The sequence below is a fragment of the Cygnus olor genome, chromosome 3, assembly GCF_009769625.2.
Source record: "Cygnus olor isolate bCygOlo1 chromosome 3, bCygOlo1.pri.v2, whole genome shotgun sequence".
Taxonomy (NCBI): domain Eukaryota; kingdom Metazoa; phylum Chordata; class Aves; order Anseriformes; family Anatidae; genus Cygnus; species Cygnus olor.
Window position 1 is genome coordinate 117,401,475 of NC_049171.1, and position 8,133 is coordinate 117,409,607.

Here is an 8,133-nt window from a genome sequence, read left to right on the forward strand (position 1 = left end):
AATGGGATGTAATGATTTTGAGGATTAAAGGTATGGTCAGAAACTTTTTAATATGGTATGAAATACTTGCACTGAGCGCAGCCCTTTCTTGACCCTCCAAGACCTCCATACCGAACGTACAATAGCAATAAATCCTGGAGCAGATTAAGCAATTTCCCCATAGTAATGTGTCTATTGGAGTTTCAAATAACCCAGAGTAGCCTGAAACATTTGGATATTCCAGTCTGTATCCCTTCTGTATGTAGAAAGTTGATGGCAGGGCAGCATCCTGAACTTTGACTCCTTGTAAAAGTTTAAATTGCTGTCCTGCTGGGCTGAGTGAATGCTAATTACTCTGCCTCTCACAATACATCCAGACTACTTATTTAAAAAAAAATCCCCGAAGACACTGCTTTTGCATGCCAAATATATTGCACTCCACAAAACGCACAAAATAGCAGGCCTGTTTGCATACAGCCAATGCAATTGCAAATTTGATATTTAGCAACCTTTAAGAATGATTTCAGTTCTGGGCTGCTCGTGTGAAAGTCCGTAGTGACGCCAAGCAGCGCTCGCCTCGGCATCGCCTGCAGCAGCAGCTGCAACGCACAAAAGCCATGCGTGTTTCTCCTAGGGCCACAGAGCGTGTCCCCAAAACAAAGATTGTCTCAAGGCTAAGACTGCGGGCGTCTGAAATGAGCAGAGTTTCTTGCAGTCAATTAGGAGGATTTTCTGGGCTCTTGGCAGGGCAGACGTTAGTCAGAGGCACGTTCAAAATAAGGACAAAGCTGTGAAACACAAAACAAGAGCCAGGCAGGCTGCGTGTCTTCTTGGAGATGTTCAAAATCTTTGATGCTCCCTAGATTGGGGTCTAATAATTATTAACAATTCCGTAATAACAATATTAATTACCAGGGAAGCTGAAGTTCACTCGTGATTGTTCGGTTCCTTTCAGCAGTCATTAAGCACAATTAGAAGTTCGGAGCTGATGAGCTCCTGGCAGCAATGCTCTACCCGAGCCACTCGTTGCACCACTGCTGCAGAGCCAAGCTGTGGGCCAGGGTAATGTTTTGTGGAGTTTGTGCTGCAAACATGGCATCAGCTTACCCTGAAAAGAAATAGAAGAAAGACAAAACCCACGGATGAGCCAGCTATGGGAGGTTTATGAGTGAGGATAGACAAGTCTCTGGGAAGTGAGGATCTAAACAAGTGTCGGCCCCTGACCCCCAGCTCTGCCTGTTTCTAGATTGCTAGTGTGCAAGCTCACTTGAGTGCGGATCTGAGAGCAACCCCAGAAGCTGTTTGTTGGCAGCTTGGAGTCTGCCCGGGACCAAAAGAAAAGCTTCAAGTTTTCCTGAGCTTTGGTAGGAAATGCAGGCATTGCGGTCACGATTATTTTGTCAGGGACCTTGAATCAACTAGAAAGTGGTGCTATGTTGTTGGCTTTTTCCCCCATATGCAAGGAGCAAACTTGTTTGTTTTCAGCCAGAATGAGTCTGCACTGTATGACGATGACAATCAGGATTTGGTTTTTGATCAGGGACACTGAACAGCTTTGGGGAGGAACCCAGGATAAGTACTTTAACTAGAAGATGGTCACATCAGCACCGGCCCTTCCCAAGGAGAGGTCCACCTTTAGGAACTAAAACAGCCTCCAGGCAGTCAGTGAAGTGCACCCTGCCCATTGCATCTAGCCTGAAACGTCTTGCAGGGAGCCCTGTAGCCCACTGTCACTTCTCTGGAAGGGGCATTTCTCCCCGTGCTCAGGAGCAGTGCCCAGGGAGTGTGCTGTAGCAGACGCAGGTGACGGTGGAGGTGCGGTAAGAGCGTGGCTGGGATGTGTTGGATGGCCGTGGTGTTTGTGTGACTGGGCTCAGCACAGCCAGTCCTGCAGCAGAGGGGAACGGCTGCTCCTGTCCTCCTAGAGGTCCAGATCACGCTGCACAGAGTGTAGTTTTTCTGCTTCTGCCAAAAGCAGTTCTTCCATCCCAGTGTTTTTTTGACTTCTAAATATTTGCTACTAACTTTTGCAGTTTTTTTTTTTTTTTTTTTAAAGAGACCCTTTGTAGGTCCCTCACCTGACCTCTGTGCACAAGTTAAAGATGGAGGAAACTGGCCATGGGTGGGAGGGCAGCTCTGTTGCTTTTTTTTTGTTCACCAGTGCAATTCATTTCCATGTGTTTCTGCTCAGATGGGTTGGGATTGTAACAAAGACCTGCAGAGCTGGTGGCTGGACTCCCGGCACAGCTCAGACTAACCTCAAATGCTTTAGCAAAGTCCTGCTGCCTTGTGAAGACAGCCTTGGAAATGTGCTAACTGCAGTGACCCAGCTGCTGGGATGTCCCAGGCTGGAGGGGGTGATGCTGTGGTCCCCTCGAAGATGGTCACCAGCCCCTCTCATGGTTTGGAGCAGCCAAGACTTCACCGTGCCCTGTGGCTCTCCCATGACCATGCAAGGAGGTGAGTGTGCTGATGGCACCGGGCTAAAGGGATAGTACAGAAATAGGTTAAGTCAAAGACGTTCCTAACATGCTACCCACCAACTGTTTTTATGTAAGGTACATCTTCGAGGGAGTGCAAATAATTAACTGGGGAAAGCAGAAAAAAAAAAAGGGAATTTCATGATATTTCAGGCTCATAAAAAATGTCACCAAGTCAACAAACAGAGTATTCATTAGGAAAAATGTGCTTAATTTCAGACCAGGGATGTGAAAGTGCCATGAGAGTTGTTCTTGGAGAATTTTAGCCCAATCAGAAGAGAGAAGAGACCACAATTATTATGGGAGCCTGTTCTTCTGAGAATGCCAACCCAGTTTTGCAGACCCATGAGGTCTGAGCAAATCTCGAATAAGGTCTGGCTGAGCAACTATTCTTCCCATTGCTGTCTGCAGTGAGTGAGACAGGAGTTTCTTGCTGTTTTCAAAATCAGCTGTAATGTTTAACTTTTGAGACTCTCCTGAATAGAAAGACGGGGAATAGCATGATGGTGAGGGCTACCTGTGTTGATGAGAAGCTTTAAAATCTCACCTGCAGGTAAAGTTTGACTTCAGTAAGCTGGCTGAGTTAGGGAAGCAGATTTCACACGGGGCAGGGATGCAGGGTTGGAGAGCATTATGTACCAAGACTCTTGGTGATGCTCAGGCCATGACAGCTGATCACAAATGTGCGCAGAGCACGCCTTCAGGACGTAATGCTCGGAACCAAAATGGAACCCATCAGACCATGGGCCCCAGCTCCTCCTTGGTGGAGCTCACAAAAGGTCAACTAAAGCTTGCCGTGCCAAATGCCGAGCCTGCAGGCTCCTCGTGTGCTTTGCCCTCGCCTGGCGGGTGCGAGAGGGATGCGCCTGCGTCCTGCCCCGCTCGTGCATCGCCGTGTACCGGGGCTGGTATGGTAACGTACGCAATGGTGGGGTGGTGCTGGAATTAACAACTCGGTGTTTCAGATTACTCCCTGGATTTATTAACTTCTGGGAAAATAAGTTATTTCTAGAGCCTCTGCCAACGCTCAGTTTCTAGTAAATGAGAATATACTAGTTCTGGGACTTAGGATGCTTTATGAAAGGAGGGGGGGAAAAAAAGATGAAGGAAAAATGATTTTGATCTGAGACAGAAAATCAGACAAAGGATTACCCGTGTTGTTTGAACAGACAGTGCATAAACATTACTTTATATTAGAAGGAACAGAGACTTGCAACATCCAGGAAACTACTTTATTCACAAAATAAAACTAGGCCCGTTTCTGCTTATTCAAATACCACCCACAACTTTCTGGGGAAAGATCATATGCAGAGCGTATTTGGAAACATTATTAGGAATGCATAAAGTACAGTATTAGTCAATTTTATATGCTCAGTTGCATGAAATCTGTGTGTTTAAAAAATATAATAATTTGCATTTCATGGCTTTTGATAACCTCAGGAGTGCACTTGAAATTCAGCACATGCCCACAGCACCTCCCAGCTCACCCCATTTTTAACTGAAGACCAATGGTTTCTATTAAGGGATCAGGCAGGGACTCTGACAAGCCAGTCAATAACTATGTGAGGTTACTTCATTAATGCTATAATGGCTGATAGAGTGAGAGGCAAAAAACAGGTTCCTGACAGCAGCAAATGAAAATGATAGAGATTCCTGAAGCAACGCGCCTTTCCTTTGTCATTGTCTTTTGCTTGGCTTATTCAAAATGTGGCATTTATGTATTCAGCCTTGATGAATGTTGCAGGCTTTAAGTACTTTTTCCATCTCTAATGCAGTGCCGATTGCACATTGTTCTTTCTTTCTCTCCCTCTCTCTTTTTTTTTTCCTATAACCTCTGCTGTCAAGGCGTTGCGGGCTGAAGGGTTGCAGGCACCGGCTAAATAGCTTTTTTGCTGTAAACGGTGAGGGTGACGGGACGATGCATCATGAGCGCCGGCGGGGTCAGGCAGCGAGTGGGTGGTGGAGGCGGGAGCCGCAGCGAGGTGCTGCCGGAGCCCCTGGCCCGGGCACAGCCGAGAGCCAGGTCTTTGGGCAAGAAAAGCAGGGGCCAGCACCCTGGGTGCGACTGGGCAGGTGGGCGGTGCTTTAGGAAGGGTGTTGCACCGTGGTGTCCCTCTGGAGCAGCTCCTGGGCTTCCCCAGGGCAAGCAAGGGCTCCTTCCCCATCCCAGAGCTGCTCGGGTGAAGCTGGCCCGAGGGGCATCGTGCCTTCCTGCTGGGGGTGCGTCAGGGGAATGGGGCTGGGTAATTCAGCTGCTTTCAACATTTTTAAGTATTGCATATAAACGCCCACGTTATGCTTGGAAACATGATATTCTTACAGTTTGCTTTCACTCTTTTGTTTTGTTTCATTTAACTATTTATGGCACCATGTGCCCCGTGCTATTATTTTTGGTCGCAGGTTCTTCCTGCGAGTCGCTTTTCATTAGCACAGGCAGACCGGGGGGCCGAGGCAAGGCCCCTGCAGAACCCGGCACCTTTGGGTTTGTTCTATGGAAAAAAGCCCCCGATGTAGCAGTGGCCAGCCTTTTAAAAGACGATGCTAAAGGTGAGACATGTTTCATCAAACTTGTCAAAGTCTCCATATGATAAGTTACAAAAATATTTCTTGTTTATTGTTCCATTCTCATAATTATTGCAGATATCGCAGCCATATGTTGAGTGTTTTTTCTTAAAAACAATCTATTCCTTTCATAACGTGTTTGTGAAACCTGGTAAATACCTGCCTGTCCTCTGCTTCTCTATTCAAAGGCAATTCTTTGCTTACCTAAAACCAATTTGTTTAAAGCCAGCTCCTGTAGACGTGGTCACCGAGGCTTCATTCAGCGCAGCGCTCAGGCATGTGCCTGGCTTTAAATAGTCCCCCAGCAGTCACATTGCCCAGGCGGTATTCAGCACATGCCTAACTGTCTGCTGACTCGAGCCTAAATATCCAAATAATTAGATTAATTTGTGGCTTGATAGTGGAAGACTTTTGGCTGAGGAAATGAGAATGTAGAAGTATGTAAAGCAGCTGCAGATGTGTATTTTCCAGCAAACTTGGACAGGGCGAAGCGGAGTGTTGGTCCTGGCTGTGTCGGTACACCCAAATGCTGAAGGGCTTTGAGCTTCTTTAAGGAGTAGCTTGGGTATGAACCAAAGCTCGGTTTTAAATCGTTTCCGCAGCAGAAGCGGAGAAGCTTGGAGCTTGCTTTTATTTTTTTTTCCCCTGGTTATTATTTTGTAAGGCACTGGTAACTTCAGGGATTTTCCCATGCTTAGCGTTTAATGACAAGAGAGCCAAGTATGCTGTGGCTACTGGTGTAAGCCTACAGGAGAGATCTGCACTGGCAAAGCGCCCTGGGGATTGGGGCGGCCAAAGGATCCACACAGCACAGAGGGCGGCCCCTGCTTTCTCCAGCGCATCCTCTGGAGGTGCTGCCCCGAGGACTCCGCTCACCACAGGAAGGGGCTCCGGCAGGGTTTGGGTCCCTGGGCATCTCCATCACCCCCGAGATAACTGTGCTGCCCAGTTAGTGTCCAGCACGTGTCCTACAACTCGTGTTTTGCAGGTGCCTGTTTCTCTTCATAGCCTCGAAAGTGAAGCCCGGTCACCAGCCTCCGAGGAGGAGGAGGGAATGAATGCCTCCTGGTGCTGCCGGAGCGGGGATAGCGTGTCCCGTGGCTGCAAACACCGGAGCAGCGGCAGTCCTGCGGGGACCGAGCCAGCATCCCTGCTGGGACCGTCCCTGGACGAAGGCTGTGGCCCAGGGGTTGCTCAGAGGAGGGGGAGTTGTGCAAACACTGCTTGCCCCGAGCTGAGACAAAGCCCCTCGGGGAGGCAGCTCCAGGAGGTGCAATTTGCGCCTCTTTGCAGAGGCAGAGGTGTGAATTGAGTGAGGAAGCAGCCAGGCTGGGGTTCACTGACGGGAAACCACCGGGATTGTTTTCCACCAGGCAGGCAGGAGAAAGGGGCAGTCGTTTTGCCCTCAGACTCCAATTTACTGTCTTCATCCAAAGTCCATTTTTGGGTCATAAAAATCTGGGCAGTGGGTTTACGGGTGGCTGGGAGAGGACGCAGCCCTGGGTGATGAGCCACACGTCTCTGCATTCACCCTTTTTAGAATTTCAGAAGGAGTTTGGATGCAAAATCATGTCATGTCAAATGGAAGCAAAGATCTGAAACTATTAATATGTTAAAATAGCAGGTTTTTATGTGCAGGTCTGAGTGTTGGTGGAATCCATTTTTTTTTTTAATTTTTTTTCCCCCTTCAGAATTGCTCAGGAATACCTGGAACATATTTTCTTCTGCATTTCACAGGAGACATTGCACCTATTTTACCTGCCCACATTTACAGAATACTCTGAGCACAAAGGAGGGCATTTAATGAACTTAATGAATCAATCAAGTAAGGAAAATTTCATATGCTTTCCATGATCTGCTTGTTAATTCAAGGCCAAATTCTATTCAGTCCAGCCCAGTAGTCCCTAGCAGATATAATATTGAAATACATCAATTGTTATATGTGGTATATTTAAAAAAGAGATATTAATCAAAGGGCATTAATGCATGTATTACACAAAGATAGGGACAAGTAAATGCTTTCACGGAAATGATATAATATAAGCATTTTAAGAATCTTCTGCAAATTAATCTGCGTTCATTTTCTCTTTCAAACAAAAGTTAGACAAATTATTGCTAGCAAACAAAAATCTATTTCAGACAAACACAATATGTCCTGAAAGATCCAGTTTGTCATGCCAATAGCCTTATTGGCTGTGATTTGTATATTAAAAAGATTTTAATTGCCCAGGTAAGTGCCTGCACCTGCTAAGACATTGAATATTAGAGCACTTTATTCTAATCTCTTATAATATAGGGCACACTTCACCCATAAAATTATTCTCTACACAATTATAGCTCAGTTTTGCTGAGGTAGAAAGTGCAACTTAACAGTTTGGTTTTGCTCATTATTATTAAAATCATGCAAATTAGGATCATTAGGTAGCAGTTGTGTAGTTAACTACTCGATGGCCTGGTCATTGCTTTTCCTTTTCTTCCCTGCAAGAAATGGCATGGATGGAAATGTGTCACCTGCCCACCCTGGGCTCTGCTGGGTGAGAGCAGGGTCCTGGAGCACGGGGAGCTGCCTCTGCTGCTCCACCTGCGAGGGCAGCGTTAGCTGTGGTGGCATCTCCTGGAGCTCAGATTCGCCCACGGGTTCATGCATTTGCTCGTTGCATGCTTGGCTCAGTGTGGTTATGGAGATGGGCTTTAGAAATGTTCTTTCCCCCGTTTGGTCTTCGGAGGTGAGTGTCCCCTCCGTGGTCCACCAGCAGAGCACTGCGGCACGGCCAGTGTTTCCACCAGTGGATGATCCAAGTTTGTCAGCAGAGCATTGCTTTGAGACCTGGGGTGGTGATAACCCAACGAGAAGGAGGCTGTGGCAGCACAAGGCTCCCTTCCAAGGCCGAGATGATTTTCTCCTGATTTCACCTGGGAGCACATCTCCATTCAAAGGGCTTCCTTCCAAATGAGACTGCAGAAAGCTGGTAGCCCTCTCCTCCCCTAGCAGCCGGGGGCCTCTGCTGTGCCAGAGGCTGAACATATGGCACACGTGGGCATCAGTATGCCCTGTCCTACCCAAAGAGTTGCTGAAAAACGTGTCCAAAGAGTAACTGGGAGTCGAGTGTGT